This window comes from Acyrthosiphon pisum, chromosome X, assembly GCF_005508785.2.
Source record: "Acyrthosiphon pisum isolate AL4f chromosome X, pea_aphid_22Mar2018_4r6ur, whole genome shotgun sequence".
Classification (NCBI taxonomy): domain Eukaryota; kingdom Metazoa; phylum Arthropoda; class Insecta; order Hemiptera; family Aphididae; genus Acyrthosiphon; species Acyrthosiphon pisum.
The window spans coordinates 80,932,301-80,947,520 of NC_042493.1; the positions used below are offsets into that span (position 1 = coordinate 80,932,301).

Sequence of the window (15,220 nt, forward strand, 5' to 3'; positions counted from 1 at the left end):
TTACTACATATCGTAATATTACTTAAGCATTTAAAGATATTCGACTTGCGTACCAAAAATATTATTTTTCTTAATAACTGTATTCATGATTATATAGAATAAAAATATATGAGAATAAAAATTATAAAGCCTCGGCGCAGTCTTCGTGTATTTCGAATGACCGAGTAGTAATAAATGTGATAGGTGTATTATGGGTTATGTATATAATTTTTTTTCCCACCCGTCAATAATAATATTATACTTGGAATAATCAATGAAACCGTTTAAAAACAAAAATCCATAGACGTCGGCGAGAGACAGGATGTGGTGGAAGAAGAAGACCGTTTGGGAGCTGCATTTCGTTAGGTTATTATAATACGCTGTGTATTATATAATATTATGTGTATTCTAATATATACCGCGTTCCTCTGACAACGTCTTTTTTGCCTAAATATCGTTCGAAGATTGATTCATAGTTCGGCCTCGAGACGAGTGAGTAACTTTTTTATCCCACGCCCCGTCAAACGTTTCCATACAATAATAATAAACGCACTATACACGCGTACACCGCTGCGGGTTTTCAGACACGATAAGTCCAAAAACCTTTTTCTTGGGAAAAGAATATTATATTCAAACTACTATAACATAATATACACAGTATATACACAAACGGAAGAAAATTGCATAAATTAAATTATATGTATGTATAAATTTTACTAACGCGCGGTTGAATGTGTTCACATATATTATGTTAAAATTATATTATAACAACGCGTTTTTGTTGAATTATTTACAAAACTGTAGTGCGCAACTTCTTTATATTATTATGTTTTTTTCACTCTAATCTGTATGTAAATTTTCAAACATAAAAATTGTATGACACAAAATAATATGTAAGAGCAAACCTAAAAAAAATAATAATGATTATCACCATAAATAAATTCCAAACGTATAAAAATTCTAGTACATTAAATCATGGTAAATATAAAAAGCCATTTCTGGATAAAAGAACAGAAAGCAATTATTAATAGTCAACTTTTTTTGGAAATAATATTATTTTCATTGAACGTCAACTAAAATGTAATTATATATATTTTTTTTTTTTTTTTGCTCGTTTAATCATAATATTATTAGGTTCGTCGAAGTTTTTATCAAGCATAATATAATTTTTATTTTTTATTCAAACATAAAGGTTTTGTGTAAACAGCACGCAATTTAAAAATAATTATTATACTGCGTTGGCTGATTGTCATTGTTGTGGTGCGTAAATAACACAATTAAATGCGAATTGTATCGTTCTATATTTTGTGAGATAAAATAATACTGTGTACCTTGTTACCCACTTAATGTACAAGTGAGTCACTAGTAATGAAACTTTTAAATACCCTCCCAAAAGTCACACTCTCAAAACTCAAAATTAAAAGAATTTAGCACAAATAAATCAACACATATGACTAAACGGTCAACGGACGGGCAATACGTTACACTGTATCTATATAAAATTATTGAACATTTGAATACAATTTGAATATTCGAATCACTGCAAATTCACCATGAGTTGATCCAAAATGTATTTAAAGGTAAATTTTATATGATTTCAAAGGTTGTTTATATTATAACAACCAAATGAAACGTATTAGCAACGGTGACACATCGAAACATGAGGAAGTTTCACTTTCATGTCTTGTTACAAATGTTCGTTTGGTAGAATTATTACTTTGTTGCTTGGTATGATATTCCTAACATATTATGCAACTTATAGATAAGAACGTTATTTCTGTATTTTTATGTTTTTTTTTTTTTTTAAGACATTCTAGTTTTCAATGAGAATAAGTTAGCAAAATATTACAATTTAAAAAATCTTGTAACTCATTTAAAAATTTAAATATCATAAAAAACCAACTTAGGTGCCTACTTCCACGAAATGTGTATAATGTTCTTAACTTTATGTCTTAAAATATAAAGTTTCAATAGCAAACACATTGGCTGTCAATAGATGCACTAAAATGCGTAAGAAAAAGTATTTTTTTTTAAGAACATATTATATTTAGGTATTTACAATACAATAAATACAAGTTATGTTACAATAAGTAGACTTGCTTGAGTGAAAGAAGTTCCAGTGACACCACTTCAGAGTTCAAAACTCATAATATTTATTTGTATGATTTAATTTTTTTTTTGCTATTTATTTAGGATGGAGTTATTTAAATAATATTCACTATTCAAATACAATGGTCCTAATACGGTTTTCTTTTGTATCATTTACAATATATACCTGCTATGCATATTTAATTAGTAAAATTTAAGTTAAAGTGAATGTACATATTTTTTTAGTTCCTTTTTAACGTCGTATTTGTATGCGGTTAAACATACAATAACGGTTCAATGTAACTTGTGGGAGGTATGAAATTTAAATGACGAAATCCTAATCCTTTCCAAAACGTTCAGAATTTCTAAAATATTTTCTAATATTACATAGTACAATATGATATACTAACTCAGACATATTTGATTCACACATTTTAAACTTTAAACTATTATTTTAAATTATATCGAAAAAATGGGGACGTTAGAAAATATGCCCTTATGCATAAAAATGGTACTCAGTTTGTTATAAAATTATATTTTGATGTGGACAAAAAATAATTCGAAAAAGACAATTTCAATAAAATACATACAACAAAAGAAACTAATTGTGGCTTGTAAATATTGTGTTACCAGGGACTGAACCTTAATGAAAAGAACTGGTTTTGGAACCGATTCCCTTTGAATATTGGGAACCAAAACCTCACCAAAACCCTTATTTAAAATAATTTAAAAACTGGAACCTTAGCAGAACCGATATACTTTTACTAAACATATTTTTTTACATAAGTAAAAAATAAAACATTAAAAATTTTTTTCAATTTTTAAGCTCCGAAAAGAAACGAAAACCTTAATTTTAGTTTTTCTTAGAACCAAACCGGAACAAAATTTTTAGTTTTTCTGGGAACTGAACCGGAACCGAAACCGAAACCGTAAAATCATTAAGGTTCCAGTCCACAATTATAACTACAAAATATATTTTATTATAATACTATCCAATTACTTTTTGTAAATAATTTTCACTAAAATAAATTTAAGTTTTTTTTTGAGCATAATAATAATATTATTATAATATTATAACATATTATGTTAATCGAATATTCACCTAACCTAGGGTTTGAAAAAAAATATTTCAGTTTTCTATCCGTCGGCCGTTGATTCGGTTTCCGAATGCAAATATTGCGTTTCGAGCATTTTCTATTTTTTTCCACCGTATTGAAATTTTTTACGCTTGCCCTATGCCATTTGTACGGTTTTTCATTTTTCCTCTCTCACATATATTATAATATATCGTTATATTATATCGTACATTGGCGAACCATCGTATATCTGTTACTAGACACGCTCACTACACTATATTTTCGAGGCTGATCCGTGCTTTCGCACATAACAATAACATATTACCCTCTATTGCTCACACTCTGACCAATTGTTTGGCACCTCCACATCCACCAGAACCTCCGCAAACGTCGACCGCCGATACACCTTTTTTTTTTTTATTATTATTCATCACGGATATTCTCAATTTTACATTCCAACGAACTCGTTACCTGCAGCGATATATCATAATTTTGTATGTTCCTATTTCTGGAAAAATGCATATTATAATACACGAACAAATCATGTTCACACCAGAGCCCGGTATACAAACGCCTACAAGCATAATATTGTAGTCCGATAAATCTAGACTAGATTTTGTTTAAATACTAGTTAAACTATCTATAAGATTCGACTAATGTAATACCTAATCAAAACGTAGATATAAAAATACTGAAAGAAAAGTAAATTTACATTTTGGGCATATTGTTATGATTTAGTATAATTAAATGTAAATATAAAATTTGTGGTCTTCAATACCTACCTATTTCATTGAAACGATAAAAAAACCACTGTCTAAGAATGAAATAAATAATAACCATTAACATATTATGACGGTCAGTTTCTAATTATGAACCAATGTGTTTCACAGAAAAACTACGAAAACGTATCAAAATCTCAGCCATCATAATACTATAATAATATTATATAAATATTATATATTAATATGTGTTATACGTTTCATAGATAGTACCTTGTACTATTTGTACTTTATATTTCATCAACACTAGAGATTGTTCTACGGTAATTAATATGTCTGTCTTCAAAATGTTATCTGATCATTACAGTGGCTTATAAAATAAGGTCTTATCGATATTTTAGATGTTACAATGGGTGGGACATTTATAATAAAACAATGTATTATATTATGCATTAATAATACATGTACAAAAGCTATTAATCTTAATATACCACGAACAGTCATCAAAGCGAAATGCAACGCCGTTATAAGTACTCTAATTTATTTCTATTCAAAATCTGTGATTGGGAATATGAGCCGTAGAATATAATTAAAAATACATTACTCTTGATTAAATGATGAACTATACTTTCAATTTGTAGAAAAATTAAATAACTCAATTCGCATTTGAAAAATGAACGGACTTGGTTCAGAAGTCTCAAATGAATGGATTCAAGAAAAAAATATCTTTAATTTAAAATGTTTTAACAAAAAAAAAAAAAAAGATTGGCGAGAAAATCATTTTAAAATAATTAAATTATTACATTTTCCGCATTTCAAATAAAAATAATTTATAATATTCTGATCTTATAGTTTTTAAAAATTATTATAGGTACTTGTACTTTTGATTCAAAAATAATAAATAACTAATTATAATAGTCAGGATTTATAGTTAGTATTTCTTGGAACTTGTGTAATTTAATAATCAATACGTTTATACTATATAATTTCAATATTCAGCAGGTTAATATTATACAATTTTTTTTTTTTTTTTTGATTATTTTTAAAATTTAATATAATTTAGCAAACTTTGAGTAAAACATTTATTTTATTCTCACAGTTTACAAAAAAATAAAACATACTTAGATCACAAAAAAATGTGATGTATTAATATTATTATATTATAGTCCAATATTATTATGAATAAGTTATAAAAATAACGATTATTATAATTCTTTGTGGCAAATTGAGTGTATTAACTTGACTAAACTTAAATATTGTCGCCTAAGAAACATTGAGTATAATTAATAATATGTTAAGATTATGAAAAGTAAAAAAAAATTAATCAGTTATGAAGGTTTAAGAAATTGGATTAAAAATTACCTAATTTAAAATTTTTATATTTCAAAAATACATAAAAACATATTAATAATTCATATTTTTTAGAGTTGATTAAAGAATACAATACGTATTATTGTTTCAGCTTCATTTTTTTTTTTACTTTTAAACTATGAATATCTCATAAAAATGTCTTCACGCATAAGATAAATGATTTTCAAAAGTTTTGAGTCTAGCATAATTAGAGATCAAAAACTATGATTATTCAATCAATTTTCTCATTAGTTGCCTTAAGGAAAACCTAAAAACAAGCGTAAAACGACTTTGAAGAAAATTTACCAATGGCAAGACAGCAACTCCAGGAAATAGTTTTTTAAAGTTCTCAAAATAACTTTTCATTGCTTTTAAATTTAATATCACTTCACACCATTATTATCCTGACCCGGGGACATGTACTTAGTGTCTGGTTTCATTATCAGGATTTTGATTAGTATAAATGGGACATATTTTACATTAATTCCAATAATGTTTAGCTTTAGGTAACAATAACAACAAACATATTATTATAATTACATGTAGCATTGTAACCACAATTTTCATTATATTTAATTGAATATATTTTAATATTATTGAAAGACAACGTCTGTTACCTATTTTAGTATATTTTCCTCATTATACAATATATTTTAATTTCTTTAATTACTTTACCGGAAACCACAGTCTTACCTAATTTGCCAACATTTTCATCTTCATTCTAAAAGTTCAATTTCTCTAAAAATTCCAATGCACAATTTAATAACAAGAATATTCTAAGAATTCTTTAGTTCACGTGGTTTGGAGAAACTGACTTTAAATTGTATATACCTAATAATAATATTATTATGATTTACAAAGTGTAGTAGGTAATAATAATATACTGTTGCCAGTGTTTACTTACATGTAGTTAAATTGCCTATACAACGCGCCGTTTACTAAAAATTAATAATTAATAATTTTTATTCTTATTTAAAACATTTAAGTTTTTCTAGGTATATCATTATTTTTATTATGTCGTTTTTCAATAATATTATTGGTTGTATTTTACCATAATATCCATAAACCACGTACATTTTTATACTGGACTTATACAGTAAAAGGTTTAGTACATTTTATTCCGAATGTATAACGCATAATAATATTATATTAAAGGTAAGTAAGAGCTGTCTCTTCAAGATACACGGTCAGAATTACAGTCTACTCTATTTATTACTCTATGAATTATGATATCACCGAAGTTTATAGAACGTGTGGTGAAATAAAATTATTTATGCGACGGTGTAATTAAACGTGATTACTATCGATTTATTAATATTTATATAACTATACATATTTTTCGTAACTTTCGATACCAGCCACGGTACATAATCAGACTTTCGGTTTGAAGCAAATCGATTTACCTTCCATCAATCTCTGGTGTGGTGTAATATATATATATATTATATAGTATATGTAGAAGTGGTGTTTGACGTGGGCTGGATTCCGCTGGACTGAACACGACCGGAGTTGGTGTGGTACTCTGGAGAGCTGGCTAAATTATTTCCGTAGGTCTATATTTCATAGCGTCGGATTGTTGGGCTATCACTTGGCCTATGCCCATCCCGGCACTGATTGATGATGTAAATCATCGGTCCGATAAATACCCAACCATTTGGTGGTGTCGACCGTCGTACCATTATACGACGGTTGAATGCCGTTTTTGCATCGTTATTATCGCGTTGTCCGATGACTTGTCGTCGGGTTCAAGAAAAAAAATGTATACGCACTTGCCCGCCCCCTCCCCCACCCCCATCCGCAGCTACCGCACAGCTATCTCTCACTTATCGCCTGAGCGGACGGACAGGACATTATAACTGGTCCTGACGAGTGATCGTCGATAACGTGGGCTCGATCCATGTCGAGTCACTCACGGGGCTTGGGAAATTGGACAGTATTGTACCGTAACAACACGAGACGGTAACAGAAAATATTTCACCTTCTACGTTAAATGTCTGTCAAAAACTTACCATGAAACACGTCAATTCAAGGAAATAATAAAAAGATATGGAGATTACAACGTGATATTAAATAAAGTGTGGAAAATCCATTAAATAAAAACGTAAAACTCAATATCATCAACACGCCATAGATAGTAAATGAATTACTTTCTCATTATTATTTAAAACACTACTAACGTATAACTAATATTATTTATTATCAAGCACAGCACAATGTGGTTTTTATATTGTAATATAATAATAATATCTATTCTAACATGACAGTCCATTATTAATTATTTACCGTTTATTGTTCTGAATGTTTCTTTGCTATATAACTACCATTTTAAATTAAAACGAAAAACACTCATTTTAAAAATACAATATTTTTTGAATAATAATGAAAAACTATGTTAAGCATCAAATTATATTCTGAAAAAAACCATAAAACAATTTCGTTTCAGTGATATTACATTTAATATTAACTTTTGAATCACATTTCAAGACTAATTTCGAATTTTTATCTCACCGTTTAGTTGTTTTTTTTATGAATCTAGACATATTTATTTTTTATTAAAATAATTAAATAAAGTTATGACCAAAACGAAAAGAATAATTTATAGTGACATTCAACTAAACGACTGTGATACTATTCTAGTACAGTTTACAAAAACAAAATGATTTCAACATGATTAATCAACATTAATTTGTGAACTCAGACTCTCGAGAAATAGGTAAATATCATGCGCAATACTTTTGTTTATCATTTATTACGAGATGTAACCGATATAACACTGCAGTCTTGAACTGAAATTGGTTATGAATTTCGGCAGTTTAAATCATCGAAGATCTGCAAGTATGAAAATAAAAGATTTCATAATAAATGCTCAAGGTGTCCATGTGTCATCTATAACCAGAAGCACGACCAACGACGATACTATATTATAGAGAAACAGTCGTCTGACCATTTGGTCGTTATTTCGACCGACAGCAACGCGTCAGGAGAGAACAATAATAATATTCCTACCAGCTGTTCGCCTGCACACGTACACTCGCGTTTTACTTCTTTTTCACATACGCACTCGCTTGTACATAATAATGTATATATATATATATATATATTATGTAATTTATTCAAATCGACAATCGGAAACGAAAGCGCAAACGATTATTCCGATCACGTCCACGGGACTCTCTGTGTTTCGACGGCTCAAAGGAGAAACACCCACGCAAAATCTCCGAGTCTAGTCGTAATAGTGATAATAATAATAATAATAATAGTAGTAGTAGTAGTAGTAGTAGGAGTAATAGCAGTATCAGTGGAATAGTAGTAGGTAGGCGGGCAATGGAATCGGCCAAAGCGAACGCCGACATATCGTATCGACAGACAGACCGGAGAGCTCACTATAATAATATATATATTATAATAAAACGCAGATTTCGAGAGCGAGTGTTTTTTACCGCCGCCGTCGCGTACACATACGCTGCCCGAATACGAGAGCACACTATTATTACTATTATGATAATACGACCAGTCCGCCCAGCTCGGTATATATTCTCCTCGTACATACGCGTTATTACGGTTATATATTGTTATCGCCGTCGCGGTGGCACAGCCTTTGCGGGTCCAAAGACATCGCGAAACGTGCTCGTTCTGCGCATTTCGCGCCGGTCGAGTTCGACGTGAAACGATCCGTTTGATTCAATAAGAGCGCCGACGTTTTCAGCGGAGGAGCTGCTTTTGAAACTATCTCGTCGACACTGCACGTGGCATAATATCATTATGATGATATAGTTACACACGTCGCGATAAGGTAATAATATTGTGCGGAGACAAACTATTCGTCGGATAAAAAAATTTATGTCTGGTATAAACTGCCGTGAATTGTCGTAGGTGCAATCAGCACACAATTATTGTTGAAAACTACCCATAAGGTAAAACTATTATTTTCGTAACAGAAAACTGCAAATTATAATATTTTCCAAAAACACAATGCCCACTTAAAACTGTGTTTTTTGCGTTTTTGAACGAACCTTTGCAAATTCCACGTCATACAAGAAGGTCTCCCGCTTTCCTGACCACCACACTGTATTATTATAATATATGACGGAGTGGCGAGGAGTCGAAACTCTGTAACGACGACGACGACTATACGTTGGCGACACAATCGATATTATTATAACGACGTGTATTTGTCGGTGGTAATCGTTAGCATTAGGTCAGATTTTGGGTATTCTATGCGTCCCTTAAACCCTTTTCCAGGACGGCGGGTACGGCTGTGAATTAATTTGCGAACGGTCACACACCGGCGGCGGCCGCGACTGTTGTCTTCGCCTGGAGTAGATAATAATAATACGCCACTGCTGCTGAACCGTGTATTAATAATTATTATAAAACCGAGTCATCGCTGGACCCTCCGCATAGCCCGTGGCAGATTACGGCCGGAACGGTATATTTTGATCATTGCCATTCCGATTTTGAACTGTTTAGCCGCAAAAGTAATACTTAAATCCGCGGTCTACTGCATCGCTAACACACTAATTTATGCGAGGTAGCTTATTTTATTTAACTGATTTTCGGCAAGAGTTGTCCGATTTCCAACAAATATTACAGAGTACAGCATATACATCATTATCAAGCCCAAGTTACCTATAAATCGTGAGTGTAATATTATATTCGAAAACCAATTGTTTAATATAAATTTCAGATCTCACATCTTTAGATCTAACAGCGAAATCATAGTGATATATGAATTTAATTATGCAACTGGTTAGTTCTGTCTACTTATTGTATAGATGAGCTCAAAAACAATAACTCGATATGCTAAAATCGCAGTGACAGATCATAATTATGTTACAATAAACCTACCTAGTTGTAGTTATAAAGTTAACGATAACCCCCCTATTCTATTAATATCAAATCGTTTAAAATAACACGGTTTTAACATTTAACAAAATAAATTAAATAGTTATTATACCTAAGGTAATTGATTGAAAATTATATGTAAATATTTGTGCTGAGTAAAATTACTATAATACGTCACTCATATTTCCTTGTCCGACTTAACCTCAAGAGGTCAAAATATATTGTTTAATTAGTATTTATAATAGCTTTCTAATAATGTGAAATCTATAATCGATTAATTTGCAAAATTAACTCACGTGGTTTGGTATAAATTGTTTAACATACGAAAACCTATTGTACGATCAAACAATCAAATATCGAGTACAATTGGTAATAAATTGCAAATTTAATAATATAGAAAGTATTTTAAATGTCCTGGACAATATGTTTGCTCTAATAATTTACTCGTAAGCGGCAAATAACAATAAATATAGGAATTTCGTCTTTGAAATACAACAATATTACATTTCATCCCCTCTGCCGATCGGTTACGTACGGATGATGACTTGAAGAGCGGATTCATTTCGTCAGTACGATGTAATATTATGTCCAACGACGGGAGACAAATAATTGAACAGATTCAAGTGCCCCACCGCCGCCTTTGGAGTCGTCTTCCCTAAATGGTTATTTATTAGTGAATTCACTGAACGTTGCGTAACGTTTCCAAGTCGTGTTATGAACGCACGACCCGACGGGTGCGCATGCGCAATTACGCGTGTATATTAATAATGTTAATATTATTATTATTGTATATTATACACACGCACCACCGCCCGACTAGGTTATCCCTCGGAATGGCTTTCGGTAGGTATTAGCTGGTTAAATGGCCGTATACCAACTAAATCCAACGTTGCACAGTGAGATTAATTATTGTTTCTGCAGACGTCGTTAAGGTTTTGATGCCCGTTTTCGAAATTATTCTCGACACGCCAGTGTTGTATTATATGCGTAGGTAAGTAGGTAAAATATGATATCAATATATACTATAGGTATATAGATATAAGTCATCGTTTTTTTTTGAGACTTACGAAAAGGTCGTCTCCGTGGAGTGTTCGCGCATAGAAGAAAATAAGTGGGCATAAGCCCCCCTCTCAAATAATCTTTGACCACTCCTAAATAAACAGAGGTAATAGGTATATAATGTCACTTTATTACGATTTACGTTATCCTATTATAATATTATGTGAATGGATTTTTCTCAAAGATGACCAGAGTAAGAATTTCACTGGTAGTAGTATTATAGAGAATTCTTATTAAATAAGTTTTACGATTATTTTTAACGAAAAATGTATAAGGAAATAATTGATTTTTATAATACTCGAAGCATAAACAAAATAACATACAAACTCCACTAAGCACAGTGTCCAGTAAGTTATCCGGTAATAGTTTTGTTTACGAATGGTGTGAAATATGATAATTACTATTTAGTACCTAACTCAGATATTTCGAAACTCATGTTTAACGAAAAGAACCAACAATACGTAAGTATTTGTAGGCATAAAAATTATTTAAATACATTTAAAGTGCTTGTTGTAGTAATTAAATTTCAATTTATTAAAAATGTATAGTTGATAATATTATGATAGGTTAGAATTAATGATATAAAAATTAATAACAAGCGAAGGTAATTTAGAAGTGCAATTAAAAGTCTTCAACAAAAATACAATTTCAAATAAAAATAGAACCTTATTCCTTATCTCGTGATAGTGTAATATAGGTTTACAGAGCAGCTCAAATTATTTTACAACTATTCAAATTGAAACCAACAACATAATATAGATGATGGATTTACAACGCGGAATAATAAAAAATCATCAAAACTCAACTTCTCTGAACTTGCCAAAAAGTAAAATAAATCCAAATAACATTTTATCTCCAAAAAGAGGTAATTTGCAATAACTCACAGTTCATACGTATAATACCGAAGCTGAATACTAACCTTAGCATTCACTAAGTTACTTAGAAATTCAAACTCACAACCACAGCTATAAATACATACTCGATCAAAATTGTTAAAATTGTTAATGATTTTGTAAGTTTCTGCTTAGACTTTGTTAGTACCGATAAGGTATCACTTAAATCAGCCATAAAACATTTTAAAATTAAATCCAGAAACCTATAGGGCTTAACCTAACCTAACCTATCAATTATTTAAAAGATAATGAAGCCCTGCAGCCTATACCTATAAAATGCACACAAACAAATCCTTATCGAATAACCATAATAAATCTCCATTTACTGACTACACAATTAAAATGAGACAAAAACTAGACAAATTTGAATTATATGACCATAAATTCACCTACATCTTACATAACATAAAACTATCACTGAAATCATTTACCCTGGGTGGTGTTATTATGTTCATAAGAACCGTCCATTAGAAAAATCAACAGGATATAACCTATTAACGACTAAAATAATCCTAACTCCCCCCCCCCCCCACCGGTTTTATGCAATCATATTATTTACCTAAAACATATTTTTAATGCAAATCTCCGAATATCTTGATATTTTCGGTACTTAATTATTGTATTTTCCAAACCTAATAAACCAATGTAAAAGACCAATTAGCTTACTACCGTTGTTATCTAAGTTTTATGGGAAACTGAACCTGAGTCAAATCTGTTATTTGGTGAATAATGAAAGAAAAAACATCTAACTCCCGATAGTATATTGCAAAATAAAATAGATATAAATAATCACGCATCAGAAACATTCTAAAGCAATATAGGTCATTTTATTTCAATATAAATTCATATTTAGTAATAAAATCATTGAAGTGGGCATTTGATCTGTGTTGATAATTTATGATCGTATAAAGTTATACAACATATTTCTAATGTGGCGGAAGGAGAAAAATCGATTCTACACTTTCAAGAAACCCGTATGAATGCGAATGCTTTATAATATAATATAATATACATTTTTTCTTCTGTAATTTATAGATATTTCAATGAAAAATTGTGCATTCAATTTTCATTAGTGTAAAATAGTTTACAGAAATTGAGTTTTATCTACGTGTGTCACATTTTTATTATAAATAAGAATCTATGATGGTAAATTATTATTATTTTGAAAAAAAAAACGATAAATGAAAGAAAAAGAAAACCGTTTGTTTAGTTTTATTAAATCACAAAATAGAATTTATATTATTGATACAAGTAGTAGATCAACAGTTTAAAATAGTTACACCAACCAAAAATGAGACATAAAATAATCTTTCTACCAATAATTTCAGTGAGTCCGAACTTGTGGTCAAAGGGCATACTGTGTGATATAACTATTCATTATAAAATACAATATCATGTCTTTCGTTTTAAGTTTATATTATTACCAAAATAATGAATGCAGCACACAAAAACAAACAAATCAAATTTCCATTTAAATGCCTTGTAGGAACTTACATAATATAATATATATTTATATAATCTTGAAGGTACATATTATACATCCTAATTTTTACACTTGGAGTTGAACTTATGCATATCATTTTCAAAACCATCTAACTAAATGCCACAGGCACCTAACCCACAGCTGCAGTTTCGACTTAACCACAATTTTTTTTTTTATTTAAAAGCAATTCACCTCAACCTTGTTGCTGCTCAATCCGTCAATATTGGATTTGGTTAAATAGAGAATCATTTGATGTTTACACATACATATAATATTATAAGTATGTATTTATTTATTTTTATAATAACGCATGAAGAAAATATAATATTATATACGTTTAAATTTATTGAATGAAATTTTATTTTAAATAATTGCTACTAGAAAAATTACATTGAATAAATATTTGAGTAGGCATACAGTACAGGTCAACTTATTAAAACTCAGTTCAAAATACAAATGATTTCGTTTACACATAATAATATGTGTTATAAGCGTAAAATGAAAAACGAACGGACTTAATGCTTCCTACAGTAGCCTCGACGAGATTTTAAGAATAATTTGAAACAAATTTTCCGACTAAATAATGCGCGAAATACACCAGCTGTTTGGCAACCATACGTCCATACACCATAATATTTTTATTTCATAGATATTTTTCGTTTACTACTCTGTAGCACAACACTATAATAGATGGTTCGACTTTGCTTCACCACATCACTTGTATGAAATATATAAAAAAAAAACGTAAAATTGTTGTGATTTTTTTATAATTAACACTGTATCAACAATTTATAACAATGTCAAATACTAATTTAAATTTAAAAACAATACTAGGTGCTAACACACTTTAATATTTTGGTATAGTTTTCTATTCACGTAGGTAACAGTTTTTTTGACACTTACAATTACATTTTGTAAAATCCTTCTTTCCTTTTCCTAAACAGACGACCGGCTCTGGTGGCTCTTATGCTTGTTAATAAGTAGGTGCAGAGTATATATTATGGTGTTTAATAACATAGATCTATTACACAAGACCATAATTCAAGATATATTGTAATTTGTCATCATCTCTAGCAGTTAATCATAATTATAATAATATTATGTTGATTAAAAACAGACATATCTATTACTGTTCAATATTATGAACAATCGTAAACTATGCTTAGTATACCCAAATACTAAGTATATTACACATTTATAATAAACATAAATGGCTTAGGTGTACCATTCAAATTTTAGTCCTTAGTGATTAAATATTTAAATAAATCAGTAAATCACTATAGTTCACAGAAATTAATTATTAAAATTTACATAAGCTTCCCTGTGACACCAGTTGTAATTTACACACACCCACTCTTGAGAGCACACGCAATTGCACTATTTAGTAACTGTACCACTGTAATATGGGTACCAATACCAGCTATTTTAATATGTGCAGTTTGTTATAAAATAGAAATTATTAAATCATTGCAATCTCCCATACTTATACATCAAAAGTTTTAGATAAGTATTTGGGTTCAGTTTCTTAAAACAAAATTGGTAAACATATTAAAAGGTATGTAGGTAAATGAAACTTGTAGATCTATCGGTTTTTATAGCCTGTAAATAAAACACAGTAGGTACCTACCAGAAAATAATTGACTTGGTGATTAGATTAAATATATGAAGGAGGGTATGACTCGACAACGTCAAAAACATTTTTTTTTTTTATATATCGAATTTCGACAT

The 15,220-nt window shown here is 29.8% G+C and overlaps 1 protein-coding gene across 1 annotated transcript in view; it reads right to left on the reverse strand.

Moving 5' to 3' along the window:
* LOC100166034 (nephrin-like) overlaps nt 1-15,220 on the reverse strand; it is a 511,552-nt gene that overhangs the window by 105,664 nt on the left and 390,668 nt on the right. The gene's annotated exons all lie outside the window — the stretch shown is intronic.